We start from the raw sequence: 20289 nt of genomic DNA on the forward strand, positions 1-20289 counted from the left end.
GTTAGGTTTAATGTTAGTTTTAAGATTAGAGTTAGGGTTTGGTTTAGTGGCAGGTTTAGCATTATGGTAGGTTTTAAGGTTAGGGTTAGGGTTAAATTTAGGGTTAGGTTTAGTATTAAAGTTAATGATTGGGATAGGATTATTGTTAGGTTTAGTGTTAGGCTTAGGGTTATGTTTAGGGTAAGGTTTAGTGTTTGGTTTCGGGTTTAGTGTTATGTTTAGGGTTAGGGTTAAGTTTAGGGTGAGGGTTAGTCTTTGGGATTGGAGTAGTGTTGATTTTATGGTTAATGTTAGAGTTAGGGTTGGGGTTAAATTAGGATTACGGTTTGTGTTAGGTTAAGTGTAGGTTTAGGGTTGAGGATAGGATATAGTTTAGGGTTAGTGTTAGATTTAGGGTTAGGGTTAGGGTTAGGGTTAGAGTTAGGTTAGAATTAGGATTAGGGTTAGGGATAGTGTGAGAGTTAGGGCTAGGGTTAGAGCTAGGTATAGGGTTAGGAATATGGTTAATATTTTGGTTAGTGTTAGGGATAGGGTTAGGGATATAGTTAGAATTAGGATTAGGGTTAAGGTTACAGTAAGGTTTAGTGTTAGTGTTATGGTTAAGAATAGGTTGTGAGTTAAGTTAAGGTTAGGGTTAGGATTATGGTTAGTGTTAAAGATAGGGTTAGTGTTAGGTTTAGGGTTAGAAGTATTGTTAGAATTAGCGTTTTGGTTAGGTTTAGGTTTAGTGTTAGGTTTAGGGTTAGGGTTAGTGTTAGATTTACCTTTAGGGTTAGGGTAAGTATTACCATTAGGATATTGTTACAGTTAATGTTAAGATTAGGGTTAGTGTTAGGGTAAGGTTAGGTTTAATGTTAGGTTTCATTTTAGTGTTAGAATTAGGGTTAGGGTTAGTGTTAGTGTTTGGTTTAGGATTAGGGTTAGGGTTAGGTTTAGGTTTAGTGTTAGGGTTCGGGTTATGGTGACTGTTAGGTTTATGTATAGAGTTAGCATTACGTTTAGGGACAGGGTTATGGTTGGTTTAGTGTTAGAGGTAGGTTTAGGGTTAGTATTAAGGTTAGGGATAGGGTTAAATTTAGAATTAGTTTAAGGTTAGAGTTTGTGTTATGGTTAGGGTTAGGGTAATGATTAGTTTTAGGTTTAGCGTTAGGTAAGTGTTAGTGTTCGGGATAGGTTTAGGGTAGGTATTAGGGTTAGGGTTTGGGTAAGTGTTATGTTTGGGGTTAGGTTTAGTGTTAGTGTTAAGATTAGGGTTAGGGTTAGGGTTAGGTTTAGTGTTAGGTTTATTTTTTGTGCTAGGGTTAGTGTTAGGTTTAGGGTTAGGTTGAAGGTTAGGGTTAGGATTACTGTTAGGTTTAGTGTTAGTATTAGTTTTGGGTTGAGGGTTAGAATTAGGCTTAGGGTTATGGTAAAAAATTAGTGTTAGGGTTAGGGTTAGTGTTAGGTTTAGGTTTACAGCAAGAGTTAGGAGTACTGTCAGGGTTAGTGTTAGGCTTAGGTTTAGGGTTAGTGTTAGTGTTAGTGTGTGTTAATGTTAGGTTTAAAATTAGGTTTAGTGTTACAGTTAGGGTTAGGTTTAGTGTTAGGGTATGTGTTAGTGTTAGGGTTAGGATTAGGGTTAGTTATAGTGTTAGGGTGAGTGTTATGGTTATGATTATGGTTAGGGTTGGTTTAGGTTTAGGTGATGTTTTGTGTTTGGGTTAGTGTTACAGTTAGGGTTATGAATAGGATTAGGGTTATGTTTAGGGTTAGGATTAAGATTAGGTTTATGGTTAGAGTTAGTGTTAGATTTAGGGTTAGGATTATTGTTAGGCTTATTGCTCGTATTAGTGTTATGTTTAGGGTTAGGGGTAGGGGTATGATTAGTGTTAGGGTTAGGGTTAGTGTTAGGTTTAGTTTTATGGTTAGGGTTATCATTAGTGTTAGGTTTAGTTTTAGGTTTAGGGTTATGTTTAGGTTTAAGTTTGGGTTAGGTATTCTTTTAGGGATAGAGTTAGTGTTAGTGTTAGGGTTAGGGTTAAGGTTAGTGTTATGGATAGGGTTACTGTTAGGGTTAGGGTTAGGTTTAGGATTAGTGTTAGTGTGAGAGTTAGGGTTAGAGTTAGTGTTAGAGTTAGGGTCAGTTTTAGGATTAGGGTTAGTTTTAAGATTAGGGTTAGGGTTTGGAAAAGGATTAGTTTTAAGTTTAGGGTAGTGTTAGGGTTATTGTTAGGGTTAGGCTAAGGTATTGTGTTAGAGTTAGAGTGAGTGGTAGGGTTAACATTATGGTTAGGTTTAGGGTTAGGGTTAGGGTTTCGATTAGTGTTAGGGTTTGAGTTAAAATTAGGTTTTTCGATTAAAGTAAAGTTTAATGTTATGAATATGTTTAGGGTTAGGTTTAGTCTTAAGGTTAAGGTTGGGGTTAGTTTTAGGTTTAGTAATGGGGTTAGAGTTAGTGTTAGTGTTAGGGTTAATGTTAGGGTTAATGTTAGGGTAAGGGTTTGTGTTAGAGTTGGTTTAAATTTAAGGTTAGGTTTAGGGTTAGGGTTAGGTTTATGGTTAAGTTTAGTTTTAGCATTAATGTTAGGGAAATTTTTAGTATTAGTGTTACGTTTAGGGTTACTATTAGTGTCAGGTTTAGTGTTATGTTTAGGGTTATGTTTAGAGTTGTTTAGTGTTAGTGTTAGGGTTTGTGTTAGGGTTATGTTTAGTTTTAGGTTTAGGGTTATTGTTAGGGTGAGGTTTAGTATTAGGGTTAGGGTTATGGTTAGGTTTAGGGTTATTCTTTTGGTTGGGGTTAGGCTTGTGTTAGGGTTTGTGTTAGGGTGAAAGTTAGGTTGTGGGATAGGGTTATGTATAGGATGAGTGTTAGGTTTAGGGTTAGCATTAAGGTTAGTGTTAGGGTTAGTGTTAAGGTTAGGGTTAGATTTAGGTTAGGTTTAGGGTTAGGGTTAAGTTATGGTTAAGTTTTGGTTATGGTTAGCTTTAGTGTTAAGCATAGGGTTAGGGTTAGGTTTATCATTAGTATTAGTGATAGGATAAGGTTTGGGTTCATGTTAAAGTTAGGATTAGGTTTAGGGTTAGAATGAGGGTTACTTTTAGGGTTAGGGATAGTTTTAGGGTTAGTGTTATTGTTAGGGTCAGGGTTTGGGTTAGGGTTAGGGTTAGGGTTAGTGTTAGTGTTATGGTTAGGGTTAGTGTTAGTATTATGGTTAGGGTTAGGTTTAGGTTTAGTGTTAGGACTAGGGTTAGGGTTAGAGTTAGGGTTAGAGTTAGTGTTAGAATTAGGGTCAGGGTTAGGGTTAATTTAGGGTTAGGGCTAGGGTTAGGATTAAGGTTAAACTTAGTATTAGATTTAGGGTTAGTGTTAGAGTTTGTGTTAGGTTAATGGTTAGAGTCTGGGTTAGTGTTAAGTTTATGGTTAGGATTAGTGGAAGGGTTAGTATTAGGCTTAGTTTGGGGGCTAATATTGGCTTTAGGGTTATGTTTAGGTTAGAGTAAGGGTTTGTGTTTGGTTTATGTTTAGGGTTAAGGTTGCAAATAGCATTAGGGTCAGGTGTAGGCTTAGGTTTAGGTTTAGTGCTAGGATTAGGGTTAATGTTAGGTTTGGGTTATAATTAGGGTAAGTGTTAGAGTTAGGGTTAGGGTTATGATTACGTTTATGTTTAGGTTTACTGTTAGTGATAGGGTTAGGTTCAGGTTTAGGGTTAGGGTAAGGTTTAGTTTTAGGGGTAGTGATAGGATTAGGGTTAGTGTTAGGGTTAAGGTTATGGTTATGGATAGGGTTAGGGTTAGGGTTAAATTTAGGTTTAGGGTTAGGGTATGGGTTAATATTAGGGTTAGTGTTGTTTTTAGGGTTAGTGTTAAGTTTACAGTTAGGGGTAGGACTATGTTTAGGGTTATGGTTAGTTTACTGTTAAGTTTAAAGTTCGATCATTGTAAGGGTTAGTGTTAGGTGTAGTGTTAGGGTTAGGGTTAAAATTAGGGTAAGTGTTAGGGTAATGGTTAGTTTTAGGTTTAGGATTATATTTAGGATGAGTGTTAGGGATAGGTTTAGGGTTAGGTTTATAGTTAGGGATAGTGTTAGGGTTAAAGATAGGGTTAGTTTTTGGATTAGTGTTATGGTTAGAGATAAGTTTAGGTTTAGGTTTAGGCTTAGTGTTATGGTTAGGTTTAGATTTAAGGTTACTGATATTAGGGTTAGGGTTAGGGTTAGAGTTAGGGTTAGTTTTAGGGTTATATTTAGGGTTAGGTTAGGGTTATGGTTTCTGGTAGGGTTAGGGATAGTGTTAGGTTTAGGGTTAGGCTTAGAGTTAGGGTTACGGTTAGGGGATAGGTTAAGTTTTGGGTAAGGTTTATGTTTAGGATAAGGGTTAGGTTTAGAGATCAAGTTAGTTTTAGGGTTTAAGTGTTAAAGTTAGGGTTAGGATTTGGATTAGTGGTAGGGTTAGAGTTTGGGTTAGGGTTAGAGTAAGAGTTAGTGTTAAGTTTATGGTTCGTGTTAGTGTTAGTGTTAGGTTTAGTGTTAGGGTTATGGTTAGTGTTAGGATTATTGTTAGTGTTAGGGTTAGGGTTATTGTTAGGTTTAGGTTTAGGGTAAGAATTGGTGTTCAGGTTCGGTTTAGGTTAGGGTTAGGTTTAAGGTTAGAATGAGGGTAAGTTTAAGAGTTACGGATAGGATTATGGTCAGTGTTATTTTTAGGGTCACGGTTAGGGTTAGGGTTTGTGTTAGTGTTAGTGTTAAGTTTAGGATTATGTTTAGATTTAGTGTTAGGTTTAGGGTTAGGGTTAGGTTTAGGGTTAGAATTAGTGTTAGAATTTGGGTTAGGGTTAGGGTTAGTTTAAGTTTAGGGCTAGGGTTAGGATTAGGGTAAATGTTAGGGCTAGATTTAGGGTTAGAGTTACAGTTTGTGTTAGGGTAAGAATTAGGGTCAGGGTTAGTGTTAACATTATACTTAGGGTTTGATTTAGTTTTATGGTTAGGGATTTTTATTAGGATTAAGGTAAGAGTTAGTGTTAGGTTTAGGGTTAGGTTTAGTGTTAGAGTTAAGTTTAGGTTTAGGTTTAGGGTTAAGATTAGGGTTTGGGTTAGGGTAAGGGTTAGGGTTAGGGTTAGGGTTAGGTTTAGTGTTAGGTTTAGGTTTAGGGTTAATGTTAGGTTTAGTGTTAGTGTTAGGGTTAGCATTAGGGTTAGGGATAAGGTTAGAAATAGGGTCAGGGTAATGGTTAGTGTTAGGGTTAGGGTTAGAATTAGTGTTAGGGTTAGGGTTAATGTTAGGGTTAAGTTTAGCTTTATGTTTAAGATTAGTGTTAGGGTTAGTGTTAAGGTTATGTTTAAGTTTAGAGTTCGTGTTAGGGTTAAGTTTCAGGTTAGGGTAATGTTTAGGGTTAGGTTTAGTTTTAGGGTTATGATTAAGATTAGTAATAATGTTAGTGTTAGGTTGTGGATTAGAGTTAGTGTTATGGTTAGGGTTAAGGATAGGTTTATAGTTAGGTTTAGGGTTAAGGTTAGGGGAAGGGTTGTAGTTAGTGTTAGGTGTAGGAATAGGTTTAGTGTTAAGAATAGGTTTGGTTTGTGGTTACGGTTTAAGGTTAGGGTTAAGTTTAGTGTTACAGATAGGGTTAGTTTTAGGGTTAGGTTTATGGTTAGTGTTAGTGTTAGGGTTAGGCTTCGTATTAAAATTAGAATTAGAATTAGTTTTAGGGTTAAGGTTAGTGTTAGGGTTAGGGTTAGTGTTAGGATTAGTGTTAGTGTTTGTGTTAGGGTTAATTTTAGTTTTAGGGTTTGGGTTAGTGTTAGGCTTATTGTTAGTTGTTAGGCTTAGGTTTTAGAGTTAGGGTTAATGATATGTTTAGGTTTAGTGTTAGGGTTAGGATTAACAATAGGGTAAAATATAGGTTTAAATTTAGGTTTAGGTTTGGTTTAGTGTTCAGGTTAGAGTTAGGGTTAGGGTTTAGATTAGGGTATAGGTTAATGTTAGGAATAGGGTTAGGGTTACTTTTAGTCTTATGATTAGTGTTGGGGTTTGTGTTAGGTTTAGGACTAGGTTTAGGTTAGTGTTAGTGTTATGGTTATCATTAGGGTTAAGATTAGATTGAGTGTCAGTGTTGGATTAGGATTAGGGATAAGGTTAGTTTTAGGGTTATGGTTAGGGTTAGGTTTAGTATTATGGTATCGGTTATGGTTAGTGTAAGGGTTATGGTTAGTGTTAGGGTTACATTTAGGGTAAGGTTTAGGGTAAGGTTTGGTTTAGTTTTTGTGTTAGGGTGAGTGTTCGGGCTAGGGATAGGATTATGGATAGGATTAGGTTAGGGTTAGGGTTAAGGTTAGTGATAATGTTAGGGTTATTGTTGGAGATAGGGTTAGAAATAAGATGAGGATATGATTAGTTTTATTTTTAGGGTTAGGGTTAGGTTTAGGGTGTAGGGATAGGGTTAGCGTTAGATATGCATTAGTGTTTGTGTTTGGGTCGGGTTAGAGTTTGGTTTAGGGTTGCGGTTAAGATTAGCGTTAGGGTTAGGGTTAGTGTTAGGGTTAGGATTAGGTTTAGGTTAAGGTTAAGGGTTAGTGTTAGTGTTAGGTATATCATAATGGTTAAGGTTAGAATAAGGTTTTGGGTTCGGGTTAGGGTTAAGTTTAGGGTTAGAATGAGGGTTAGTTTTAAAGTAAGAGATAGGACTTGGTTTAAGGTTATTTTTAGGTCAGAGTTAGGGTTAGAGTTAGTGTTAATGTTAGTGTTAGTTTTAAAGTTAGGATTAGTGTTATGGTTAGTGTAAGTATTAGTGTTTTAGTTAGTGTTAGGTTTACGGTTAGTGTTAGTGTTAAAATTAGGATTAGGTTTTGGATTAGGTTTATGTTTAGTGTTAGGATTAGGGTTAGGGTTAGGTTTACAGTTAGTGTTAAAATTAGGATTAGGGTTTGGTTTAGGTTTATGTTTAGTGTTAGGATTAGGGTTAGGGTTAGGTTTACAGTTAGTGTTAGATTTAGGGTTAGGGTTTGGGTTAATATTAGGGTTAAGGCTAGGTTTAGGATTAGGGTTAATGTTAGTTAGGGTTAGTGTTAGGGTTTTGGTTAGGGTTAGAGTTAGTGTTAGTGTTAGAGTCTATGTTAGATTTAGGTTTGAGGTTAGAGTTTGTGTTAGGTTAAGGGTTAGTGTTAAGGTTATGGTTAGGATTACGGTTAGTGTTAGGTTTAGTGTTAGGCTTATAATTAGTGTTAGGGTTAGGGTTAGATTTAGAGTTATGGTTAGGTTTAGGTTATGTTTAGTATTAGGTTTAGGTATAGGGTTAGGGTTAGGTTTAGGGTTAGTATTAGTTTTGGGGTTAGGGTTAGTTTTAACTTTAGGTTTAGTGTAAAGTTTAGGGTTAGTGTTAGAGTTAGTGTTAGGTTTAGGGTTAGGGTTAGTATTAGAATTAGGGTAAAGGTGAGGCTTAGGGTTGGCGTTAGGATTAGGGGAAGGTTAGGTTTAGTGTTAGGGTTAGGTAAAGGTTTGGGATTAGTGTTAGTGTTAGGATTAAGTTTAAATTTAGGGTTAGTGTTAGGAATAGCATTAATGTTATGGTTAGGCTTAGGGTTAGTTTTAGGTTTACACTTAGGGTTAGAGTATGTATTAGTGTAAGTTATAGGGTTAGGGTTATTGATAGGTTTAGGGTTAGGGTTAAGGTTAGGTTACCGTTAGGGATTATGTTAGGGTTAGGTCTAGGGTTAGGGTTTGTTTAGTGTTAGGTTTAGGGTTATGGTTATGGTTATAATTTGGGCTAGGGTTAAGTTTAGTGTTAGGGTTAGTGTTAGTGTTAGGGTCAGGGTTAGGGTTAGTTTTAGGGTTAGGTTTATGAATAGGGTAATGATTAGTGTTGGGGTTAGGTTTAGTTTTAGGCTTGAGCTTAGGGTTATTGTTAGGGTTAGGGTTAGGTTTAGGCATAGGGTGAGAGTTAGGTTTAGGGTTAAGATTTTAGGAGTAGGGTTAGTGTTAGGGTTAGTGTTAGGCTTAGTGTTTGGTTTAGTGTTCTGTTTAGGTTTAGCATTAGGGCTAGTGTTATGGATAAGATTAGAGTTACGGTTAGGGTTGGTTTTAGTATTTGGTTTAGGGTTAGGTTTAGGATTAGTATTAGGGTTAAGGTTAGGGTTAGTGTTAGCATTAATGTTATATTTAGGGTTAGGTTTAGGATTAGGATTAGTGTTAGAGTTAGGTTTGTTATTAGGTTAGTGTTAGGGTTAGGGTTATGATTAGGGTTAGGTTTACTGTCAGGGTCAAAGTTAGGGTTTGGGTTAGGGTTAGGTTTCGTTTTCGGGTTAAGGTTACTGTTAGGTTCAGGGTTAGTTTTAGGGTTATGGTTAGGGATAGGGTTAGTTTAAGTTTTAGGGTTTGGGTTAGACTTAGGGTTAGGATTAGTGTTAGAGTTAGGGTTAGGGCTAGGGTAAGTGTTAGGGTTAAAATTATATTAGGGTTAGGGTTTGTGTTAGGGTTAGAGTTAGGGTTAGGTTTAGGGTTATGGATAAAATTAGGGTTAGTGTTAGGGTTAGGGTTAGGTTTAGGTTTAGAGTTAGTTTTAGTGTTAGGCTTAGGGTTAGTTTTAGTGTTAGGTTCAGTTTTAGGGATAGGGTTAGCGTTAGTGTTAGGCTTAGATTTAGGATTAGTTTTAGGGTTAATGTTAGAGTTAAGTTTAGGTTTTTAGTTATGGTTAGTGTTAGAGTTAGGGTTAGCATTAGACTTAGGGTTATGTTTAGGGTTAGAGTTAGGGTTAGAGTTAGGTTAGGTTTAGGGTTAATGTTAGGTTTATAGTTATGGTTAGAGTTAATGTTAGAGTCTGTGTTAGGCTTAGAGTTATGCTTAGGATAGGGTTAGTGTTAGGGTTAATGTTAGGGTTAGGTTTAGGTTCAGTGTTAGGATTATGGATAGTTTTATGCTTAGTATTAGCGATAAGAATAGGCTTAGTGTTAGGTTTAGTGTTAGGGTTAGTGTTATGGTTAGGTTTAGGGTTAGAGTTAGGGTTAAAGTTAGGGTTAAGTTTAGTGTTAGAATAATTGTTAGGGTTAGGATTAGGGTTAGGCTTTTTGTTAGGCTTAGGGTTAGGTACAGGACAAGGGTTAGTGTTAGTGTCAGTGTTAGTGTTAGGGTTAGGGTTAGAGCTAGGGTTAGAGTTGGTGTTAAGTTTAGGTTTAAGGTTAGTGTTAGTGTTAGGGGTTGTGTTAGGGTTACAGTGAGTTTTAGGTTTAAGGTTACAGTTAGGGTTAGGTTTATGGGTAGGTTAAGTTATGGTTAGGGTTTGTGTTAGGATTAGGGTTATGGTTCGGATTGCAGATAGAATAAGGTTTTGGATTAGGCTTAGGTTTAGGATTAGGTTTAGGGATAGGGTTTGGACTAGTGTTAGGTTTAGGGTTCGGGTTAGGGTAAGGGTTATGTTTACAGTTAGGGTTATATTTATGGATAAGGCTAGGTTTAGTTTTATGGATAGGGTTAGGGTGGAGTTTGGTTTAGATTAAGATTTAGATTTATGATTAGGTTTAGGGTTAGGGTTTGTTTTAGAGTTAGGGTGTTGGTTAGGGTTAGTGTTAAGATTAGGTTTGAAGTTAGGGTTAGGGTTAAATTTTTGTTTAGTATTAGGGTTATTGTTAAGGTTACAGTTAAGTATAGAGTAAGGGTTAATTTGAAGTTAGGTTTATTGTTAGGTTTAGAGTTAAAGTTTAGTTTAGGTTTAGTGTTAGTGTTAGGGTTAGTGTTAGGGTTAGGTTAATGGTTAGTGTTAGGGTCAGGGTTAAACTGAGTTTTAGGGTTAGGGTTAGGTTTAGGATTTTGGTTAGAGTTAGGTTTAGGGTTAAGTTTAGGGTTAATGTTAGTGTTAGGATTAGGTTTAGGTTTAGGTTTAGTGTTAGGTTAGAGTTTCGGTTAGAGTTAGGGTTAGTGTCAGGGTTAGGGTTAGGCTTATGTTGAGGATTAGGTTTATGGTTAGGGTTAGTGTTAGCATTAGTGTTAGGGTTAGTGTTAGAGTTAGTGTTACAGTTAGTGTTAGGATTATGGTTAGGGTTAGGTTTAGTGTTAGGTTTAGGTTTGGGGTAAGATTCAGGGTTAGTGTTATGGTTAGTGTTAGTGTTATATTTATGTTTAGGGTGAGGATTCGGCTCAGGTTTAGGCTTACAGTTAGGGTAAGTGTAAGTTTTAGGGTTAGTGTTATGGTTAGGTTTAATGCTAGGGTTAGAATTATGATTAGAATTAAGGTTGGGCTTAATTTTAAAAACAGGGTTAGTGTTGGTGTTTGGGTTAGTGTTAGGGTTAGGTTTAAACTTCAAGTCAGGATTGCAGTTAGAATTAGGGTTAGAGTTTCGGGTTAGGTTTAGGGTTAGTGTTAGGTTTAGTCTTAGGGTTACAGTTAGGGTTAAGGTTAGGATTAGATTTTGGTTTAGGGTTGTGTTAAGGTTAGGGATATTATTAGGTTTAGGTTTAGGTTAGGGTTAGGGTTAGAAGTAGGGTAAGGACTAGGTTTAGGTTTAGGGATAGGATTAGTTTTAGTGTTAGGGTTGGTGTTAGGCTTAGAATTATGTTTAGTGTTAGCATTAGGTTAGTGTTAGAATTAGGGTTAGTTTTAGGGTTAGAATTACTTTTAGTAAAAGTGTTAGGCTTAAAGTTAGGGTTAAGATTAGGGTTAGTGTTAGATATATGGTTAGGCTTAGGGTTTGGTTTTGTGTTACATTTAGGGTTTGGCTTAGGTTTAGTTTTAGTGTTAGGGTTAGTGTAATAGTTAGGGTTAGGTTTAGTGTTAGGTTTAGGGTTAAGGGTAGGTTTAGGGTTAGGTTAGGTTTAGGATATGCATTAGGGTTAGGTTTAGCATTAGGGTTAGTGTTCTGTGTAGGATTATGGTTTCACTTAGTGTTAGGTTTAGGATTAGGATTAGGTCTAGGGTTTGGTTTAGTGTTAGGGTAAGGTTTTAGATAGGTTTACTGTTAGGGTTAGCGTTAGGTTTAGGGTTACTGATAGTGTTATGGCTAGGGTTAGAGTTAGGGTTAGGTTAAGTGTTAGGTTTATGGTTATTGTTAGGTTGAGGATTAGGTTAGTTTTAGGGTTTCTGTTAGGGTTAGGGTTAGGATGAGTGTTATGGATAGGTTTAGGGTTAGGAATAGGGCTTGGCTTATGATTAGATTTATGTTTAGTGTTTGTATTAGTTTTAGGGTTAAGGTTAGGTTTAGGGTTAGTTTTAGGGTTAAGGTTAAGGTTAGTGTTAGGGTTAGCGATATCACCAGGCTTTGGATTTTAAAACTGTAAAGCATTTAAAGAAGCTGTAGCAGCCTATGGTCCTCAAGCCCATTTAACTCTAAGCGTGGTTGAATCCATTGCAATTTTAAACTTGACACCATCAGATTGGGCTAGCATGTGCAAAGCTGTGCTAAATGGAGGACAATATCTGTTATGGAAAGCTACTAATCAGGAATTGTGTGTGGAGATGGCCAAGCAAAATGCAGCAGCCTGGTATCCACAGAGAAATCTATATATGTTGCTAGGAGAGGGACCTTAGGAGGGTCAGCAGCAACAAGCTGGATATGATCCTGCTATATACTTACAAATCCCTTCATCTGCGGTTAAGGCATGGAAGACTTTACAAGGTCATGGAGATTTACAAGGTCAATTATCTAAGGTAATACAAGGAGCTAATGAACCTTATGCTGAGTTTGTGTATAGGCTTATGCAAACAGCAAGCAGAGTCTTTGGGGTTGTAGAACAAGCAATGCCATTAATAAAAAAAACAAAAAAACAAAAACTAGCTTATGAACAAGCCAATAGTTTCTGTAGGGAGGCTATTCGAACTTGGAAATATAAAGACTTAAATGCATACATTAAATTGAGTAGAGATATTAATGAACCAGTGGTACAGGGGCAAGTCTTGACAGCTGCAGTAACCCAAGGAGTACAACGGGCTTTAGGTGTCAGGCCAAAAACATGTATAATTGTGGTCAATCAGGAAATTTTAAAAGGAGTTGCCCCATAGGATGAGTGTTTAAAACAAGTAGCAAAACTGGTGATGATCAAAAAAGAAAAAAAATACCAGGTGTTTCCTCACGATGTTGTAGAGGAAAACATTGGGCTAGTGAATGCCATTCTCAGACTGTTGTAGAGGGTACTCCATTGCCAAAAAATGGACAGAGGGGCCTGATGCCCCAGGGCCCACAACTACAAATATATGGGGCATTGAAGGAACCCAGCAACACCGTCAGGGTAGCACCCAGGACACATTATCCATTAACTCTCTTATCAGAAAAAACAGAGGGAGTGCAGGATTGGACATCTTCACCTCCGCCAGAGCAGTACTAACTCCAGAGATGGGAGTTTGAATCATTCCCCCAGGGTTAAAAGGACCTCTTCCCCCAGGAACAGTAGGCTTGTTATTAGGATGCAGTTCTTCTACTCTAAAAGGACTTATGATAAGTCCTGAGGTAATTGATCCCGATTTTGAAGCTGAGATAAAAATTATTGCTAGTTCTCCAAGGGGTCTCTCAGTAATTTCACTAGGAGAAAGGATTGCACAGTTATTAATACTACCCAATTTACATGATACATTTTCCAGTCATACTATAGAAAGAGGTCCCAAAGTATTTGGCTCCACAGGTATAGATTGGGCTATGCTTTCTTTAAATTTAAATTCTTGCCCTATGTTAAAGTTAACCATTCAAGGACATGATTTCAATGGACTGCTAGACACAGGAGCAGATCTTAGCATCATCTCTCGTCAAGAATTGCCAAAAGATTGGCCTTTACAACAAGCCACTCAAATGCTTTGAGGCCTAGGAGTGGCAACTAATCCCCATAGTAGTGCAATGGTATTAAAATGGAAGGATAATGAACGATGTGAAGGAACTATACAGCCATATGTATTGGATCATCTTCCTATAAATTTATGGGGATGAGATGTTCTAGGTCAATTGGGATTAACATTAACAAATAACATTCCACATATGAATCCAAATGTGCCCACTATTATGGCTGGAGAAGGTGTTAAGAAAGGAAAAGGATTATGAGAACAAGGACAAGGTGCAGTGGCACCAATACAAATAGATCAAAAAACAGATAGACATGGACTGGGTTTTTGGGAGGGGTCACTGAGACAATAAAAATTACTTGGAAATCAGAAAGGCCAGTAGGGGTTCCTCAGTGGCCCCTGACAAAAGAAAACATACAAGCAGCCCATGACCTAGTCAATCAACAATTAGCAGAAGGACACATACAACCTTCTGTATCTCCCCATAATACTCCCATTTTTGTTAGTAAAAAGAAATCTGGCAAATGGAGACTATTACAAGATTTAAGAGCTATTAATAAAGGAATGGTTATCATGGGTCTGTTCAATTGGGGATTCCTCAATTTTCTGCTTTGCCAAAAACCTGGTATGTTTTAGCTATAGATATTAAAGATTGTTTTTAATCCATTACAATTCATCCAGAGGATAGTCCACGTTTTGCATTTAGTGTCCCTTTGCTGAAACATGAAGGTCCTGATCAGAGATATGAATGGAAAGTACTCCCTAAAGGGATGGCTAATAGTCCTACTATGTGTCAAGTTTATGTTGACAAAGCAATCCAGCCACTTAGAAATCAAAATCCTGAACTACAAGTATTTCATTTTATGGACGATGTATTATTAGCACACAAAGATAAAAATACTTTGCTAGAATGCTATGCTACATTTACAAACTTATTAAAAATTATAATCTAGAGATAGCAATAGATGAAATACAATTATATTTTCCAATTAATTATTTAGGAGTTCTATTATCCTCGACCATGGTCCACCCACCAAAAATTCAAATACGAGTAGATCAACTTAAAACACTTAATGACTTTTAAAAACTGTTCAGAGACATAAATTGGATAAGGCCTTATCTAGGCATACCAAGAGGAAAGTTGGGACCTTTATTTGATATCTTAAAAGGTCTATCGGATCCAAATTTACCCCGCATGTTAACACCTGAAGCGAGAAAAACATTAAAACTCATTGAAACATATATGAAAAATATGCATCTGGATAGAATTGATATAAGTTTGCCTCTGTTATTTATTGTATTACCCACGAAAATATTCCTACAGGAGTACTTTGGCAAGAAGGTCCTTTATTATGGATACATTTATCTTATTCTCCTAACACTATTCTTACTAGGTATCCTGAGGCTGTGGGGCAATTAATACTCAAAGGAATAAAAACAGCAAAGGGAGTGTTTGGAATTTCTCCTAATAAAATTATTACTCCATATACTATGGATCAAATTGATGTGGTAGCTAATGAGTTAAATACTTGGGCAATAATCATGTGAAAATCTATTTGTTCATTTGAAAACCACTTACCACCTAATCCTTTGTTGTCTTTTTGGTCCTCACATCCTGTATTTTTTCCAAAAATGACAAGAAAAACACCTATCATGAATGCTCCAATAATATTTACTGATGGGTCATATAATGGTACAGCAGCAGTAGTTACCTCTGCTCAAGCTTTTACATTTTTACTACTGAAACAATCAGCTCAAAAGGTAGAGCTTAATGCAGTATTACAAGCTTTTGTGATGTTTAAAGATTCTGTATTTAATTTAGTTTCTGACAGTCAATATATAGTTAATGCTATAATATCCCTTGAATATGCTGGTAGGATTTCCCATTCCTCTACTGTTTTCTGCCGCAGTCTGGCTGGGCACAAATGCTGCAGTCTGGCTGGGCACACAATTACGAGCCACCACACAGCTTGTAGATTCAAACAGCAACTCTTTATTCCCGATCTCACACCAGCCGTCTACAATCACGTTCTGGGGAAATCCACGTTCTCTGCCCAAATCCACATCCACTGGGCTTCTGTCTCCCAAAAAATACTGTCTGAATCCCGTGAGAACTCAAGGGGAACTCAGGCAGCAGGATATGCCCTATTCCCAGCAGGAATAATCTTAAACCTTAAACCTGGAACCTAAACTGGGAACGCCCTAAACCTGATTATCTTAAACCGGGAACACCCTAATCCGCCCTGGTCCTTGAGCAAGGTCACCTACATTCAATGTCACTGCAAAATGTCAGCAACATGGGGTACGCTGGCAAGGAAATTGTCATACCTACTTGGCTAATGGCTCCCAGCAGTTTTCTCTGTGTTTTTCACTATACAAAGTCTAATTTGGGACAGAAAAGATCCATTTTTCATAGGATATATCAGGGCACATATAGGATTGCCTGGAGCCCTTAGTTCAGGCAATGATTTAGCAGATAAAACTACACATGACATATATGTTTTTTTCAATACTAGAAGCAGCAACAAATTTTCATAAATCCTTCCATGTCAATGCTAGTACTTTACAAAAGCATTTTAAAGTAACTAAGGAACAAGCTAGACAAATAGTAAAACAATGTCAAAATTGTGTGACATTTTTACCACAAGTTAATCTTGGAATCAATCCGAGAGGACTGATACCTAATCATATATGGCAAATGGATGTCACACATTTGCCAGAATTTGGAAAATTAAAAGATTTGCATGTTAAATTTGATACTTCTTCTGGATATTTGATGGGCTCCCTTCATGGTGGAGAAAAATCTAAAGATATTATATCTCATTGTTTACAAAACTTTACCACTGTGGGCATTCCAAAACAGTTAAAAACAGATAATGGCCCTCTCTATACTTCTACTTCTTTTAAGCAATTTTGCTCATCATTTGGCATTACTCATATAACAGGAATTCCGTATAATCCACAGGGACAAGGTATAGTTGAAAGAGCTCAACAAACTATTAAAATGTACTTACTAAAACAAAAAGAAGGATTTGGGAAAGGGTATATATCCCCCAAAGATAAACTTAACATAACCATTTTTACTTTAAATTTTTTCAATTTGGATTTATCAGGGCTCAGTGATGCAGAAAGGCACATGTGTCCAAAAAATGTACATAAGCCCAAGGTACTTTGGCAAGATATTCTGACTGGACAATGGAAAGGTCCTGACCCAGTGATTGTCTGGAGCCGGGGGTCTCTATGTGTGTTTCCACAGGAAGAACAGCAGCCTATTTGGATTCCAGAGAGACTAACTAAAGAGATTTCTACAAACCAAAAAGACGATGATTTGGCTCATATCCATAACAGCTGATATCCAGAACTCCAGTTTAGCTATCCTTACTTCTGTGACAATGGTTCTCCCACACCTGGAGGCTAATGAATAATGAGCACCATTGAGGCCTATTTCAAATATTAAAAAAAATCTTGAGGCTTACTGGTGAGAATACCATCAAACCCATATGCAAGTTACAGGAAGAAGGATGAAATATCAAAAGAAGAGTCAAACCCAGGTGGTAGCCAGAATGCTTTTTTCAATATCTATTTTATTATGCCCTCTCCCACTTCTTGGAGTTCTATTTTATTGTTTGAGCTTATAATTTTGATCCTACAGATCTAGGTTAATGTTTTTCTGATCAGTTCTATTTTTTGATCAACTGTGGAGTTTTTAAAAATTTCAATGGAGTATTCACCTGTGAAAAGCTATAAGGCCTTTACTATTGTGTTATGTGTGCACACTTGTGTTATGTGTTGTATGTCTGTAAATGTGTATGTCCATATGTCATACACATGATATGAAAATTGGCAGATATATGAAGAGTGCTCATGAAAAATTTAAAAAATGGACCCAAATCTCTTTTATTCACATGATTTAAGCAGTTCAATTTAAATTGTGTAAACAGATGAAAGTAAAGATGTCTTTAAATTTAAGCTTACAAGTTTTTCTAGGTGTCCCAAAAAACTAATAAAATGTTGATGTCTATGAAATAATCTACCTAAATTCAGAATTTACAATGATTGTTTTAAAATGTGAACAAAACTCCTGTTTGTTTACTTTCACCTTTCCTTTTCATTATATCTAATAATTTCCTTTTCATTATATCTAATAATTTCATTATATCTGTTCAGGATAATGTACTAAATTGCTGGAATGCTACACAATTTTCTTTAGCCATCATTGCCAGAATTCCTATCTTCATCCCAGTGCCAGTTAAGACAAAAATAGAAGAATTTCCAGTATTACTGAAAACCAAACGAGACTTTGGAATTACAGTTACCATCATCACAGCTGTTGCTGTTTCTGCTGCTGCTGCTGCAGCTTCTTCGATAGCTATCACAGAAACTGTACAAACTGCTGCATCAATAAATAATGTAACTCAACAATAGTGCAAGCTTTACAAACACAAAACATTATTAATTATCATCTTAGAAATGAAATTCTGATGCTCAACCAAAGTGTCGATTTACTTCAAGAAGAAATAGACATATTAATGGATTCCTCTGCTTTAAGCTGCTTACAGAACTTACCTGGACTGTGTATCACTTCTATGCATTATGATAATATTTCTCGAGCAGCAGATCTTTCCAGACAACTAGAAGCCATGCTTAATGGCACATGGAATATAAAGTTTCAAAATTTAACTAATCTATTGATACAACAAATTGTAACACTTAATAGTACCAGGGTGTCTTTGCCAATGGTATCATCAGTGGTACAATTTTTCCAAGGGTTTCTCACTTGGAGCTGTCAATGGCTTGGAATTGTGGCATTTTTGTATTCTCCTCATTCTGCTTGTGGCAGGTTGTTTATGGTGTTTGTGTAAATTACACAGACAACAAATAGAACCCACTATGGTCATTAAACAGGCGATGATGGCCCTAGAAACAGGACAAGATCCACAAGTATGGCTAAATATATTGGGCCGGTAGTCAAAGACTGGAAAGATCCAATTACAATGGTACCAACCTAAGCCAGGAGGCTGAAAATTTGAGGTTAGACCATCCATTGACGGGAAAGGACCATATGTAGTATTGGACTACCTAAGACAGGCACGATCCCTAAACCACATACTTGTTGTTTAATAAAACAAAAAGGGGGAGATGTTGGAGGCCACAATCTAGTCAAGATGACACCTGACAGTTTGCCAGGGGGAGTGGTTTGTGAGGCAAAACCACTGAGCCATCAAGATGATGGGGACTCCTTATTGGCTGATTGCTGTATCTGTAGGGGAGCAATGCTATGATTGGATGATGCTGATTGAGTCAAGCTGTATGTAATCAGTTAGATATATATACCTCTGCTGTTCCTCAATAAAGCAGTACCCGCTTCAACCTTCACAGTTGCTTGTCACCTCTCGGTTTTTTGCACAGCTGGACTGGGGCAATTATTGTTAGAATAAGTTTTAGGGTTAGGGTTAGGGACAGGGTTAGTGTTAGGGTTAGGGTTAGCATTATGGTTTGTTGTTAGGGTTAGGGTGAGGGTTGGGTTTAGTGTTAAGTTTAGGGTTAGTGTTAGGGTAAGAGTTAAGGTTAGTGTTAGGGTTATGGTTAGGTTTAGGGTTAGGGTTAGTTTAGGGATAGGGTAAGGGTTTATGTTAGGTTTAGGTTTAGGCTTAGGTTTAAGGATAGGGTTACATTTAGGATTAAGTTTATGATTAGGTTTCCATTTAGGGCTGCTTTAGGGTTAGGGTTAGGGTTAGTTATAGAGTTAGGGTTAGGGTAGTGGATATGTTTAGTATTAGTGTATTAGTGTTAGGGTTAGTGTTTTGGTTAGGGTTAGAGTTTGCTTGAACAGAAGGGTTAGTGTCAGGATTAGTGTTACAGTTATAAATAGGATTAGGCTTAGGTTTAGGGTTAGGGTTAGTGTATGGTGTAGTTTTAGGGTTAGGGTTATGTTTAGTGTCAGTGTTAGGGTTAGGGTTAGGGTTAAGGTTAGGTTTAGTATTAGGTTTAGGATTAGCATTAGGGTTAGTGTTAGAGTTAGGGTTAGGGTTAAGGCGAGGGTTACTTTTATGCGAGGGTGTGGGTTATGTTTAGGATTAGGATTAGGGTTAAAGTTAAGTTTAGGTTTAGGGTTAGGTTTATGGTTAGGGTTAGGGTTATGATTAGGGTTAGGTTTAGTGTTAGTGTTAGGATTAGGGTTAGTGTTAAGATTAGTATTAGGATTAGGGTTAGGGTTAGGGATAGGGTTAGGGTTACCTTAAGTTTTAGGGTTAGTGTTAAGTTTAGGGTTAGTCTTAGGTTTAGGTTTATGTTTAGGGTTAGTGTTGAGGCTTAGTGTTAAAAAAGGGTGAGTGTTGGGTTTGGGGTTTGTGTTAGGGTTAGGTTTAAATTTCAAGTTGGAATTGACATTAGGATTAGGGTTACATTAGATTTAGGTTTACGGTTATGGTTAGTGTTATGTTTTGGTGTAGATTTAATGGTAGTGTTAGGGATAGTGTTAGGGTTAGTGTTTGGGTAGGCTTAGTATTAGGGTAAGGTTTAAAGTTAGGGTTAGGGGTAGGATTAGGGTTGGGGTTAGATTCAAGGTTAGGCTTAGGGTTAGATTTAGTATTAGTTTTAGGTTTAGTGTTAAGGTTAGGGTAAGTTTTAGGGTTAAAATTAGGTTTAGTGTTAGGTATAGGGATAGTGTTAGGGTTAGGGGTAGTGTGAGAGTTAGGGTTAGATTTAGTGTTAGGGTTAGTTTTAGGGTTAGGTTTAAGGTTAGTGTTAGTGTAAGGGTTAGAGATAGGGTTAGGGTTAGGTTTAAGGTTAGGGTTAGTGTTAGTGTTAGGGTTGAGGTTAGGGTTAAGGTAAGGGTTAGTTGTAGGGTTAGGGTTAGGTTTAGGGTTAGTGTTATTGTTAGTGTTAGCATTAGTGTTATTGTTAGGGTTTCTTTTAGGTTTAGGTTTAGGGTTAAGTTTTGATACAGTCTAAATGTTATGGTTAGGGTTACACTTAGTAATAGGATTAGGGTTAGGGTTAGAAATAGGTTATTTTTAGTGTTAAGTTTATGGTTAGGGTAAGTGTTAGGGTTAGGGTTAGTGATAGGGTTTGGGTTAGAATTGGCTTAGTGTAAAGTTTGGGCTTAGCATTAGGGTTAGGGTTAGTTTTAGGGTTAACGTTAAGTTTAGGTTAGTGTTAGGCTTAGAGTTAGTTTTAGCATTAGAGTTAGGATTCGGGATAGGATTATGTTTTATGTTAGGTTATAGTTACGGTTAGAGTTAGGTTTAGTATCAGGGTTAGGTTTAGGGTTAGGTTAGGTTTAGTGTTAGGGTTAGTGTTATACTTAGGGTAAGTTTTAGTGTTATTGTTAGGGTTATGAGTAAGGTTAGGGTTAGGGTAGGGTTAGGATTTTGTTAGGGTTAAGTTTAGCAATAGGGTTAGTGTTTTGTAGAGGTTTAAGGTTACAGTTAGTGTTACAATTAGGATTAGGGATAGGGTTAGTGTTAGTGTTATGGCTAGGGTTAGAGATAGGATTAGGTTTAGTGTTATGTTTGGGGTTATGGTTAGGGTTAGGGTTTCTTTTAGGGTTAGGTATATGGA

The 20289-nt window shown here is 36.9% G+C and overlaps 1 long non-coding RNA gene across 1 annotated transcript in view; it reads right to left on the minus strand.

The window, feature by feature from the left end:
* Positions 1 to 14380: 14380 nt before the first annotated feature.
* The window catches only part of LOC131424926 (uncharacterized), a 43623-nt gene continuing 37714 nt past the window's right edge, over positions 14381 to 20289 (minus strand). Inside the window, exon 2 of the long non-coding RNA XR_009228581.1 lies at positions 14381 to 16140. This is a non-coding gene — a long non-coding RNA (uncharacterized LOC131424926). The remainder of the gene's footprint in view (positions 16141 to 20289) is intronic.

Source organism: Marmota monax, unplaced genomic scaffold (genome assembly GCF_021218885.2).
Source record: "Marmota monax isolate L192 unplaced genomic scaffold, Marmota_monax_Labrador192_F-V1.1 WCK01_AAM20220418_F8-fsc01293, whole genome shotgun sequence".
Classification (NCBI taxonomy): Eukaryota; Metazoa; Chordata; class Mammalia; order Rodentia; family Sciuridae; genus Marmota; species Marmota monax.